Source organism: Hyla sarda, chromosome 2 (genome assembly GCF_029499605.1).
Source record: "Hyla sarda isolate aHylSar1 chromosome 2, aHylSar1.hap1, whole genome shotgun sequence".
Classification (NCBI taxonomy): domain Eukaryota; kingdom Metazoa; phylum Chordata; class Amphibia; order Anura; family Hylidae; genus Hyla; species Hyla sarda.
Window position 1 is genome coordinate 199,414,312 of NC_079190.1, and position 14,205 is coordinate 199,428,516.

Sequence of the window (14,205 nt, forward strand, 5' to 3'; positions counted from 1 at the left end):
AACATCACGAGCGGGGTGTAACCGAGATGTCACAGGCATTCCCCCGCATCAGCAGTCATCCGGCACGGAGCAAAGTTCCGCTCCGTGCACCGGATGTCTGGGGTGCCGGAGCCGAGATTGCGGGGGTCCTTTGGATAGGCAAATTTCAAGAGTTCAGGTACAGGTGTCGGCACTACCTAGCTTAAGCTGTAATAAACTTCCAGACCTGACTGTTTTACCGCATGCACATGGAATTAAGAAAATAAAGAAGCTCATATCTACAGTGGCGAGTGCCTCATTCCTCTACTTGATATTTTATAGTCCTTTGGATAGGGTTGATAAGATTTCTAGGGGTGGAGTACCCCCTTTAAGTTGAAAAAAAAAAGACTTATTGTGAAGAGCTGTTCTGGCCATGTGATGGTCATATGAATGCAAGACTTGTTAAAGTGTGTTTATCTTAGATCTCTTTCTTACTCTCTGATATCACTATTAAAATTTGGCGAGTGTACCATAAACTGACAGCAAAGAGACATCACTGCTTGTTATATTTTGGCATTTATGTGTCATGTTATGTATGCAAATACACTCACCTCTTGAAGAAAAAAAAATGATTTCATGCTATCCAAACCAGATTTTCATCCAAAAAAGAGGAAGAGTTACACATCTATAGACAGCTGTTTTAGGCTAAGTTTCTACTTGGTTTTTTTGTGGGCCAAAAAAATGCAAGAAAAAAATGCAAGAAAAAACGCCACTGCATTTTCCTGTGTTTGGCGGTTTTTTTTCTTGCGTTTTTTCTCTCGTTTTTTGCATTTGAGTGGAAATTGCATTTTTGGCCCCTTTGGCGTTTTTTTTGGTACCCAAAATTTGTGTGGTACCAAAAAAAAAAAAAAAGGATGCAGTAGTGATGGGAAAAAACTAAACTTCTATTTTTTATAACATTTTTATTAATTTTTTATAAAGTGTGTGTGTTTCACTTTTTTTTCTTATTTTTTAAATTTTTTAGGTAGTGCTACTACTCCCAGCATGGAACAGACTGTTCCATGATGGTAGTAGTACCTGTACTAATAGACATATCGCCCCGGGTGTCACTCCTGACACCCAATGCAATTGTCCATAATATTGCAGAGATGCAGAGCGGCTATATACAGCACTCACATCTCTGCTCTGTACTCCGGCCAGTGATGTGAATAGAACATCTCTCATTCATATTTTTCGCCCAGAATGGGGATTGGTCGGATGGCTGCAGCCCATCACAGTTCTCAGCGGGAAATATGAATGAGTGATGTTCTATTCATATCACTGGCCGGAGTATAGTGCAAAGATGCAAACGCTGTATAGAGCCGCTCCACATCTCTGCAATAGATAGGACGATTGCAGCGGGTGTCAGGAGTGATACCCGCTGTGATCTGTTCTTAACTGCAGGTACTACTACTCCCATCATGGAGCACACTCTGCTCCATGCTGGGAGCTGTAGTACCTGCATTAATAGATAGATCGCAGCGAGTGTAACTTCTGACACCTGTTGCTATCTGTCTATTAATGCAGATACTACAGCTCCCAGCATTGAGCAGAGTGCGTTCCATGTTGAGAGTAGTACCTGCAGTTAAGGAAAGATCACAGCAAATGTCCCTCCTGACACCCGCTGTGATCCTCCTGTATAATGTATAGATGCGGCTGGCCGCTCTTCTATGGTCCCCTGCACTGACGTATATATACACCTATTCATATTTCCCACAGAGAGTTGTGATTGGCTGGAACCATCTGGCCAATCACAGCTCTCTGTGGGAAATATAAATAGGTGTATATATACGGCAGTGCAGGGGACCATAGAAGAGCGGCCGGCTGCTTCTATAAATTATACTGAAGGATCGCAATGGACCCAGGGCGATCTGTCAATTAGTACAGGTACTACTACTCCCATCATGGAACAGTGTGTTCCATGCTGGGAGTAGTAGTACTATCTAAAAATAAAAAATAAATAAAAAGAAAAAAAAGTGAATTGATCTCTGTTTTAAAAATTAATAAAAATGTTGTTATTAAAAAGATACATTTCGTTAGATGCAATTTTTTTCACTACTGTATCTTTTTTTTTTTTTTTTTTTAATGGTACCCTACGAAATGTTATTCAAAAAGGTATCTACATCCCTTTTTTGGATCGCTAAAGTCCAAAAAAGAATAAAAACCGCCTGCAAAAACGCCAAAACCCACATGGCGTTTTTAGACTTCTATGGGAGAAAAACGCCACGATTTCAGGGGAAAAAAACGACTTTAGCTCAACATGCTGCAACTTTGCAAAACTACCAAGGAGCTAAAAAAAAAGAGTGAAAAAACACCAAAAGGATTAAGAAAAACGCCAAACTGAAAAATGCCAAGTGGAAAAAAGAATTCAGCGATGCAGAAAAATTGGCATTTTTCTTGGCATTTTTCCTAAAAAAAAAAAAAAAAATACAAGTAGAAACTTAGCCTTAGGGTTCTATTCCATGATTAATTCAGAACAGAATGCTGGTTGGCTAGTTAGATACCTTAAATGCATATCTGAGGGGGGTACTGAATATAGTTAAAGACATTTAGTGGTGTGTAATGGTAAAGTACGCACCTTAGCCCTCATACTAGTCAAAACAGAGTGTGCACCATCAGCAGGCTGCTGTTTCAGGGTTCTTTTCCCTAAATAGTCTAGAATGAGAGCAGAGTAGTGGTTGGCTGGAAATGCTCTGTACTGACAAGTTACAAGAACCCTCAAACAGCTGTCAACCAATTTGTGACTCTATTTAGGGGAGATTTTGGTCTGGCTTATATAGATCTAATTCAAATATAAAAAGAATTATGAAGCAGTTGGTAATCTAGTTATACATAATCACATAAGGTTATTATTAGCCTGTATTATTAAATATTGTAGAGATAACCTATTTATGTCTGAGTTCTTACTTATTTGGCTCTGGCAGAGCGTATGAGTTGTGGATCCAGTTGCAAATATACAACTGCAATAACTCTCCAAGTTTTACATCTCCATGGACAGAAGATACAGATCTACAAATCCTGCTTTCTAAACTCAGTCCTTGTCCCTCATAAGAGACAGCTACTTCACAATTTGTATCACTGTCATCAGTAGTCCTAATATTGTTATACATCTTTGATAACAGTCCCACTAAAATCAGTGGCAATGGTCAACATTTATCTATCCTTAAAGGCCACCTTTAGTACTATAAGGGTTGAACACTGAACAATGCCTCTCTATATGCATTATCAGACACCAAGCAGCCCCCACGAGCGTAGCAGCTGATGTGGGGACCAATACATTACTACAGGTTGCCTAAAGTGGATGTCCTTAACCTCTAGGGATGGGGCCTCTTTCAGCCTTTGGAACATTGCAATTTAATTTTTTCATTTTTAATCCTTACATTCTAAAAATCCCATAACTTTTTTTTTTGTTATTCAACCATCGGTATAGCCTTACAAAGGCTTGTTTTATTGTGTGATAAGTTGTCCTTTTTATTACACAAAAACTTTCATTATTTTTTTGGGGGGGAGGTGGGGGGGAAGGCATGGAAAAAACAAATCTGGAAGTTATGAGGTTTTTAATTTTATGTTGTTCCCCATGTGACATAAATGTCAAGTTAACTTTATTGCAGGCCATACTGATACATTTATTATGTTTTTTTTTTCACAATTTACTTTAATACTTTAGTTAAAACAGTGGTTTTTCCATTGATAGAGCAGCTGTTTTTTTTTCCTCGTAGAAGAAGTTGACATTTTCATCTGTACCATTTTGAGATACATACATGGTGATCCCTTTTTCTGCCATTTTTTACAATGGAAAAATGTATGCAATTTCTGTTTGTCAGGCTGGGTTCACATATATCAGTGTTCCGGCAGTCTCCCTCCGGCGTGCACCGGAGGGAAACTGATCCTAGAACTGATCCCATTCATTTGAATGGGACAGTTTACAATCATCCAGTTCACAATCATCCAGAGGGCACCAGACAGGGGAACGCAGCTTGCTGCGTTCCCCTGTCCATTGCCCAGAAACAATGGACGCCGCATGCCATACAACTGATGACAAGTTGTCATCAGTTGTGGCATCATTTGCCTCGAGATTTAGGCTGAGTTCGCTTATTCCTGATCCCCGACATATGTGAACCCAGCCTTAGAGATGCGGCTGTTATGAAGGTGACAAGGAACACTGCAAGTCCGGCAGGTGCTCTCACATTATACTGTGACCTGCTATGTTTATTAGGCTGGGTTCACATATGTCCGGCATCCTCCATGTAACTGATGCCACAACTGATGACAAGTTGTCATCAGTTATATGGCATCCGGTGTCTATTGTTTCTAGACAGCGGACAGGGGAACGCAGCAAGCTGCATTCCCCTGTCTGGTTCCCTCCGGAGTGTCCAACCAATCAGCGTCAAAATTGGGATGCTGGATGATTGTGAACTTTCCCATTTAAATGAATGGGATCAGTTCTAGCATCAGGTCCCTTCCGGTGCACGCCAGAGGTATACTGTGCCGGACGCCTGATGTATGTGAACCTAGCCTTACACTTTTGTACCTTTCTTTGCAGAAAACGTTAGCAACATGGTGGAAAGGAAGATCACTCTTGGACATAATGCAGTAAAATGGGAGTTATGTAAGCTGTGAGAGAGTCATTAGTGTTTCTGTGTGACAAACCACCACTGGCACAAGCGGACAGCCGAGAGTATAAATCTGGTAACTACAAAATTGCTAATTTGGTCAGAATTTCTTAGGTATATCTTAAAGGGGTACTCCAGTGGAAAACATTTATTTTTTTCAAATGAACTGGTGCCAGAAAGTTAAACTTCTATTTCAAAGTTTGTATCAGGAACTGTCCAAAGCAGGAGAGGTTTGCTGTGGGGATTTGCTTGTACTCTGGACAGTTCCTGACATGGACAGAGGTGTCAGCAGAGAGCACTGTGGTCAGACTGGAAAGAACTCCAGAAAGAAATACAACTTGCTCTGGAGTATACAGCAGCTGAGAAGAACTGGAAGGATTAAGCTTATTTTTTTTACAAAAAGGAATTTACAAATTTGTTTAACTTTATGGCACCAGTTCATAAAAAAAAAAAAAAAATGTTTTCCACTGGAGTACCCCTTTAAAGGTTGTATTTCTACTTATTTTCTGTATTACTGGTCTCTATGTTCACATTTACATTAATGAAGCTTCTAATGCAGTTTCCAAAAAACAACCAAACTCATAATAGTAATCCAAACAGTTGGCGTCCATCACATGACAGATGGAAAACAGTGATGTCTACTGTTCCTATGAATTACAGAGGCAGATGTGAACATAGTCTTATATGTAACTGTACACATAAGAGCGAATGCGTAGCATTAGTGGATAGGGTTTTCCTGTGCATGACGCATTTTCGGGTGAAGAAGATCTATGCATTAAAAAATTAACAAAGGGGGGAATTTATCAAGGCTGGCGTTTTACATGGCAGAAACCAATGTTAATGTGAAACGGTACTGCTTTCCGCTTCCCTCATTTATGAAGCGCCGCACACTTCTCAATAAATCAGGCAATGAAGTGGGCCGTGCTTAATGCTTCTGCAATCTATGCTAGCTCCGAGCTATAATTTTAGCTACAATTTACGCTGTTGCGTAACTTGAGATAAATCTGCCTCCTTTCATGCCCACTTTAAAGTTTAAAAAGTTGCACAACTTTTGCGCAAAAGGAGGCTTGCGAGTAATGAGCCTGTTGGAATTTTCTCACATGCTTAGACCATATCTTTCTTGACTACTGTGTTCATGGATCTTATGTGGTCCTGCCTGCACATGATGCCTGTGGTTGTGTTGCTTTTTGTTTGTAATTTAATTTTTTTTGTTGAAAAAACAGATTTACAACAACAACAAAAAATTTAGGCTTGCGCAAAAATTTGAAAGATTTTTCAGTGTAAGCCTAGCGCCATGATAAATTCCCCCTTAAGTGTATTTAAACACAGTGAACAACAAAAACATACCCACATAATACAAATATACTGTAAATTTATAATAGAAAAAAAAATATCTATCTATCTATCTATCTATCTATATATATATATATATATGGCTGTCTGGGCATGCTGGGAGTCGTAGTGTGGCAAGATCTGAAGGTCCACAGTTTGGAGACCACTGGTCTACATGATTTCAGCTGTTTATTTTCAGCTTTTCTATATCTACTGTAACACACATGGATGCTGCCTGCACCTCTCATATATATACTGTACTATATATGTACTATATATCTGTGGTTGAAGCCCATAGCCCAGCTCATGAACTGGTGTATTTTAGCTGACATCAGCAATGCTCTGCGCTATTATTTATACAACACTATACATTTCATTCATTCTAGAGAATATGGAATAATGTAGGTGCTCGCTCTAATTCATGCCACATGTTGGGGGTCTTACATTTTTCCTGCGCTCAAATCAGAGATATCACATCATGAATATACAATGAACGTGTCTGTGATGGGTCCTTTGACTCCAGGAAGGCTCTGTTCCCATTTTCACACTTTTTTAATTTTTTTTATCCTAATGTACAGATTACTATAGAAAACGTTTGTTAACGGTCTATTCACACGTCCAGTATTCTGTGCAGATTTGACGCGCAGGATTTTCTGCTGCAGATTTCAATGCAAACTGAACACGGCTTGAAATCCTGCGCATCAAATCTGCGCAGAATACTGGACGTGTGAATAGACCCCTTAACGTTTGAGTTATCTTAAGCTGCACTTTTTCATTCCTGTAATATTATTACATTTGCTTAATCATTTTTGATTATTATCTGTTGTCATATTTTTCTCCATCGCTTCTTCTACTACACTGCGGAATGGTATGCTAAATAACATAGATTTAAAAAACTGAAAAAAATTAAAATAAAAAAAAAGAATAACAAATTGGAAGAATCAAAAATGTATTGAATGGAAACCGGTGAAATTATAGTCTACATAGTGGCCTCCAAACTGTGGACCTCCAGATGTTGCATAACTACGACTCCCAGCATGCTACGCATGCTGGGAGTCGTAGTTTTGCAACATCTGGAGGTCTACAGTTTGGAAACCACTGGTCGACATGATTTCAACTGCATCCAGCTGTCTATTTTCAGCTTTTCCTATGCACTCTCATTCATATGAATGCACACACATGGATGCTGCCTGCACCTCTCATAGCCATCCTCTCACCTCCTGTGTCCCAGCATTCCTCCTCCAGCCAGCACACTAACCCCCAGCCAACAAGCCAAGCTATTTCTAACAAAAGGAGCAGCATGTACTTACAGAGCAGCAGCTAGTGAGTGCTCTCTCTTCCTCCCAGGGGTAGAGGCGGAGAGGAAGTCACACATCCAGTGGCAGGGAGCAGTGCTCTTAGGCAGCCACACAGCTGGAGCAGTGACACTGTAGGCTCCCAGCACTACATCCACATTGTGTGGAAAGTCTCCCTTCACAGCCCAGCGAAACCCCTTCATATCATTTGACCATATAAGGAGACGAACGCATCCCACTCTCACACTCTTTTACTCTGCAGCTGGCATCCGACACGTTCTCGTTTCCAGAGGTTGTGGCTTTTTTCATTTTACAGATAAATGTCTTTGTTGGAATGTTTCCTCCAATCAGACTGACTTGTTCTCCTTCAAACCCTACTTCATCAAATAGCTCGAAATCTCCCATCAAACTCAGCACAGATCGTTCTTCCAGGATCCGCATTAGCCGCCAGCTCAGCAGCCGGACCTACAAGTACCTGTCAGTCATACGTCTAGAAGGCTGGGTTCACACCACGTTTTTGCAATACAGTTCCCGTATACGTTTTCAATTTGAAAACCGTACAGAACCGTATTGAAAACTGTATGCATTGACTCTCTATTGAAAACCGTATGCCAAAAAATACATCAGGTTGTGTCCGTTTTGCATCCTGTACAGTTTTGTCAGTTTTTTCCCCGTACCCAAAACCATAGTCTATGGGTGCAAGCACAATACGTTTTTGCTATACAGTTCCCGTATACGGTTTCAAGTTAAAAACCGTATGGAACTGTATAGAAAACTGTATGCAATGACTTAACATTGTAAACCATATGTCAAACGCATCATCCGGTTTAGTCCGTTTTGCGTCTTATACGGTTTTGTCCGTTTTTTTCCCCGTACCCAAAACCGTAGTCTACCACGTTTTTTGGTCCGGGTGAAAAACTGTATTAAACCGTATAAGTTTTTTTTTTAGCATGGGAGTCAATGGGAACCGTACAGAACTGTATGTGCTTACGGTTTCATCCAGTTTTCACCATACGTTTTTTGACTTGGAAGTTCAATCAAACAAGTGAAACTTTATTCAAAATGGAGTGAAAAGTTAAAAACATATACGGTTTTTACTTAAAAAAAACTGATGCAACCGGACATCATTTTTCAAACCGTATATGGTTTTCAACTGTATATGGGTTAAAATGTGTACACACGTTTTGATACAGTTTAGTCAGGTTTTGAGGAATCCGTTTTTCATCAAAAACCTGATACAAGAACTGTATTGCAAAAACGTGGTGTGCATGCAGCCTATCATGGTTTTTTGTCCGGGTGAAAAACCGTATTGAAACATATATGTTTTTTTTAAACATGGGAGACAATTGGAACCGTTCAGAACCGTATGGTTTCAACATATGGTTTTTGGCTTTGCACAGTTTTTTTCTTGGAATTTCAATCAAAAAAGTGAAACTTTATTCATAATGGAGTGAAAAGTTAAAAACGTATACTTTTTTTTCTTAAAAAACGGATGCAACTGGACATCATTTATCAAACTGAATACAGTTTTTAACCGTATACGGATTCAAATTTGTACACACATTTTGATACAGTTTAGTCAGGTTTTGAGGAATCCGTTTTTTATCAACAACCTGATACGGGAACGGTATTGCAAAAACATGGGGGGGGGGGGGGGGAACTAAGCCTAATACGTTAATGCATTAGCCACAAAGGTAGCAAAGTATCTGCCATTGGGATTAGGCTGCGTTCAGATCACGATTTTAGCACCTGCCGAGTTTAAACATACAATTCTATCCTTAAAAATCATACACAGTGGTTCCTCAAGTTACAAGATTAATCGGTTCCAGGATGACCATTGTATGTTGAAACCATTGTATGTTGAGACCACAACGCTATGGAAACCTGGTAATTGGTTCTGAAGCCACCAAAATGTCATAAAAAAATAGGAAAAAGTGAGGATTAAAGAAAAATAAGTAGATAACTAATACAGATAAAGCAAATCCATATAAAAGTAAGAAAGATCTTCTGGGAGCTGTAAATCACTGTCTATGTAGAGGACAGGAGCTTCTTCAGGGTCCTGTACACACAGTGTCCTACAAAAAGTTAAATGGAGCCGCCCTCACCTGAAACATCTATCCCTGGCACTGGTAAAGAGTAGTACAGAACATGTAATACCTCCCTGTTACTGTAGGGGGCGCTACCAGACAGGAATTCAGTGCATGCACTTTAGGAATATAGGGGTTTTACCAGTGAATGCCTATTCTGATTGGCCAGTTCTTCCAGCCATTGACACATTTGGCAGATCTAGACTGTCCGTAGCATTGTATGTTGAGTTTGGTGTCAAGTTACAATGGTTCAGAAAAGACCATTGTATGTTGAAACTATTGTATGTTGTGACCATTGTAAATTGAGGGATCACTGTAGAGTCATATATACAGTGATGTAGCTGTTGACTTCTATTGACCAAGCATATCCAACAAATAGTAACATATTGAGATCAATATTGGGGGGCATTTACTAAGGGGTTTAGTCATTTTTTTCTGACTATTTTTGGCGCAAAATTGTCGCAATTGCGCCTACCCTATAAATTGTGCGACTTTCCCTAGCAAGAGCTAGAAAGTCAAAAAAAAAATTCCCGCTTAATTTACGCAAGTTTTCAGTTTTGACTTGCAGTGGTCAGGAATTTATTAACTGAGACAGTCGCAGTTGCGCAATAAACTGTCGCAACGGCCGTAAAAATTGACTACATTTACTCCAGCTCCAACATGGAGCAGGAAAAGCTACTGCCGCCCGGGCTCCGACATACTTTCTCCCCGCTACCCTCACTGCGCTACCGGGACACTGCAGTGATTTATATCCCCCCCCCTCTCACCTGCCAGCACCACACAACTCCCATCTGTCTGCTGTTGCAAGACTACAAGTCCCAGCATGGCCTTACAGTGAGGACACGCTGGGAGTTGTAGTCTTGTAGCAGCGGGAGCTGAGCGGCGCGGGCGGGAGACAAGGGGGGGGGGGGGTAGCGGGGAGGCCGTATGAGGAGCCCGGGCGGGAGACAAGGGGGGGGGTGGGTAGCGGGGAGACCGTATGAGGAGCCCGGGCGGCTGCACTGTAATGTCAGCCCGGGCTCCTGCCCTGAGAGCCATAGGCTTTGGCTGTCAGGGCATGCTGGGTGTTGTAGTTTTGCAACAGCTGGAGGGCCACAGTTTGCAGACCACTGGTGTGTGGTCTGTAAACTGTAGTCCTCCAGCTGTTGCAAAACTAAACAGCTGAAGGGGACCGGCGAAGAAGTTCACTTACCCTTCCGAGGCTCCAGCGACGATCGCTGACGGAGATCGTCGCGCGGCAGTGTCGCGCGGCAGTGTCGTGCAGCGCTGGATCCTACGGAAGCCGGTAAGTTGCGCAAGCTTCCCAACCAGGGTGCCTCCAAATGTTGCAAGACTACAACTCCCAGCATGCCTGGACACCCTTTGGCTGTCCGGGCATGCTGGGAGTTGTAGTTTTGCAACAGCTGGAGGCACCCTTGTTGGGAAACACTGGCCTAAAACAGTGTTTCCCAACCAGGGTGCCTCCAGATGTTGCAAGACTACAACTCCCAGCATGCCTGGACAGCCATTGGCTGTCCGGGCATGCTGGGAGTTGTAGTTTTGCAACAGCTGGAGGCACCCTTGTTGGGAAACACTGGCCTAAAACAGTGTTTCCCAACCAGGGTGCCTCCAGATGTTGCAAGACTACAACTCCCAGCATGCCTGGACAGCCATTGGCTGTCCGGGCATGCTGGGAGTTGTAGTTTTGCAACAGCTGGAGGCACCCTTGTTGGGAAACACTGGCCTAAAACAGTGTTTCCCAACCAGGGTGCCTCCAGATGTTGCAAGACTACAACTCCCAGCATGCCTGGACAGCCATTGGCTGTCCAGGCATGCTGGGAGTTGTAGTTTTGCAACAGCTGGAGGGCCACAGTTTGCAGACCCCTGGTTTGTGGTCTGTAAACTGTAGTCCTCCAGCTGTTGCAAAACTAAACAGCTGAAGGGGACCGGCGAAGAAGTTCACTTACCCTTCCGAAGCTCCAGCGACGATCGCTGTCGGAGATCGTCGCGCGGCACTGTCGCGCGGCAGTGTCGCGCGGCAGTGTCGTGCAGCGCTGGATCCTACGGAAGCCGGTAAGTTGCGCAGGCTTCCCAACCAGGGTGCCTCCAGTTGTTGCAAGACTACAACTCCCAGCATGCCTGGACAGCCTTTGACTGTCCAGGCATGCTGGGGCTTGTAGTTTTGCAACATCTGGAGGCACCCTGGTTGGGAAACACTGTTTTAGGCCAGTGTTTCCCAGCCAGGTTGCCTCCAGATGTTGCAAAACTACAACTCCCAGCATGCCTAGACAGCCTTTGACTGTCCAGGCATGCTGGGACTTGTAGTTTTGCAACATCTGGAGGCACCCTGGTTGGGAAACACTGTTTTAGGCCAGTGTTTCCCAGCCAGGTTGCCTCCAGATGTTGCAAAACTACAACTCCCAGCATGCCTAGACAGCCTTTGACTGTCCAGGCATGCTGGGACTTGTAGTTTTGCAACATCTGGAGGCACCTTGGTTGGGAAACACTGTTTTATTCCAGTGTTTCCCAGCCAGGTTGCCTCCAGATGTTGCAAAACTACAACTCCCAGCATGCCTAGACAGCCTTTGACTGTCCAGGCATGCTGGGACTTGTAGTTTTGCAACATCTGGAGGCACCCTGGTTGGGAAACACTGTTTTAGGCCAGTGTTTCCCAGCCAGGTTGCCTCCAGATGTTGCAAAACTACAACTCCCAGCATGCCTAGACAGCCTTTGACTGTCCAGGCATGCTGGGACTTGTAGTTTTGCAACATCTGGAGGCACCCTGGTTGGGAAACACTGTTTTAGGCCAGTGTTTCCCAGCCAGGTTGCCTCCAGATGTTGCAAAACTACAACTCCCAGCATGCCTAGACAGCCTTTGACTGTCCAGGCATGCTGGGAGTTGTAGTTTTGCAACATCTGGAGGCACCCTGGTTGGGAAACACTGGCCTAAAACAGTGTTTCCCAACCAGGGTGCCTCCAGATGTTGCAAAACTACAAGTCCCAGGTTGGGAAACACTGTGCCCGGCCTCCGCCCCACCTTACTGTAAGGGTATGCTGGGAGTTGTAGTCCTGCAGCTGGGGGCAGGGGACAAGCTTGTCACATTTATTATCACCTGCTCACACATCTCCTGCACCACACAACTACAACTCCCAGCATGTCCTTACTGTAAGGGCATGCTGGCAGTTGTAGTCGTGCGGGGCGGGAGATGATAATAAATGTACTAACCCATTTTTTTGTTTTCTTCTCATTTCAGATCCGTTTATCCTGTGGACTCCTTCGGATTCGGTGGACTACTTCGATGACCAGCGTTTTTCTTTGTTTGATTTTAATAAAATGGTTAACGAGGGCTTGTGGGGGAGTGTTTTTTGTAATAAAAATTTTTTAAAACCTGTTGTGTTTTTTTCTTACTTTACTAGACAGGCTTAGTAGTGGAAGCTGTCTTATAGACAGAGTCCATTACTAACCTGGGCTTAGCGCTAGCCACAAAAACAGCTAGTGCTAACCCCCTATTATTACCCCGGTACCCAACGCCACAGGGGTGCCGGGAAGAGCCGGTACCAACAGGCCTGGAGCGTCAAAAATGGCGCTCCTGGGCCTAGGCGGTAACAGGCTGGCGTTATTTAGGCTGGGGAGGGCCAGTAACAATGGTCCTCGCCCACCCTGGGAACGTCAGGCTGTTACTGTTTGGTTGGTATTTGGCTGAGAATGAAAATAGGGGGGACCCTATGCGTTTTTTTTTTTTAAATAAATAATTAAATATATTAAAAAAACGCATAGGGTCCCCCTATTTTTATTCTCAACCAAATACCAACCAAACAGTAACAGCCTGACGTTACCAGGGTGGGCGAGGACCATTGTTACTGGCCCTCCCCAACCTAAATAACGCCAGCCTGTTACCGCCTAGGTCCAGGAGCGCCATTTTTGACGCTCCGGGCCTGTTGGTACCGGCTCTTCCCGGCACCCCTGTGGTGTTGGGTACCGGGGTAATAATTGGGGGTTAGCGCTAGCTGTTTTTGTGGCTAACGCTAAGCCCGGCTTAGTAATGGACTCAGTCTATAAGACAGCTTCCACTACTAAGCCTGTCTAGTAAAGTAAAATAAAAATAAAACACAACAGGTTTTAAAAAAAATTTATTACAAAAAACACTCCCCCACAAGCCCTCGTTAACCATTTTATTAACATCAAGCAAAGAAAAACGCTGGTCATCGAAGTAGTCCACCGAATCCGAAGGAGTCCACAGGATACACAGATCTGTAGAAGAAGTAACCAAAAAAAATAAAAGTGTAAGTACATTTAGGGAGAAAAAAACTGTGTTAAAAAAATGTAATAAACACACACACACACACTAAACGCCGTTTACCACTTCTGAGCCATGACTACAATTTACAGTGATCCCTCAACTTACAATGGCCTCAACATACAATAGTTTCAACATACAATGGTCTTTTCTGGACCATCGTAAGTTGAAACCAGACTCAACATACAATGCTACAGACAGTCCAGATCTGTAAAACGTGTCAATGGCTGGAAGAACCAACCAATCAAAATGGGCATTCACTGGTAAAACCCCTGTATTACTGAAGTGTATGCACTGACTGGTATTACATGTTCTGTACACTTTACCTGTATCAGGGTTAGCTGCTCTTTTGGACACCAGGTGAGGGCGACTCCATTACTTGTTTTGGACATTGCCTGTACTGTACAGGACCCCTGAAGAAGCTCCTGTCCTCTACATAGACCAGTGTTTGCCAAGCAGGGTGGCCCCATTTTTTGCAAAACTACAACTCCCAGCATGCCCGGACAGCCTTTGGCTGTCCAGGCATGCTGGGAGTTATAGTTTTGCAACAGCTGGAGGCTCCCTGCTTGGGAAACACTGACATAGACAGTGATTTACAGCTCCC

General features: G+C 43.1%; 1 protein-coding gene and 1 long non-coding RNA gene across 4 annotated transcripts in view; one reads left to right on the forward strand and one right to left on the reverse strand.

Moving 5' to 3' along the window:
* Positions 1–7,536, reverse strand: part of FHL2 (four and a half LIM domains 2) — a 69,204-nt gene extending 61,668 nt beyond the window's left edge. For both annotated transcript variants that reach the window (XM_056556128.1, XM_056556124.1), the window contains exon 1: positions 7,253–7,536. The gene's annotated coding sequence lies outside the window, so the exon portion shown is untranslated. The remainder of the gene's footprint in view (positions 1–7,252) is intronic.
* The window catches only part of LOC130355683 (uncharacterized), a 28,239-nt gene that overhangs the window by 2,579 nt on the left and 11,455 nt on the right, over positions 1–14,205 (forward strand). For both annotated transcript variants that reach the window (XR_008888627.1, XR_008888626.1), the window contains exon 2: positions 4,541–4,686. This is a non-coding gene — a long non-coding RNA (uncharacterized LOC130355683). The remainder of the gene's footprint in view (positions 1–4,540; positions 4,687–14,205) is intronic.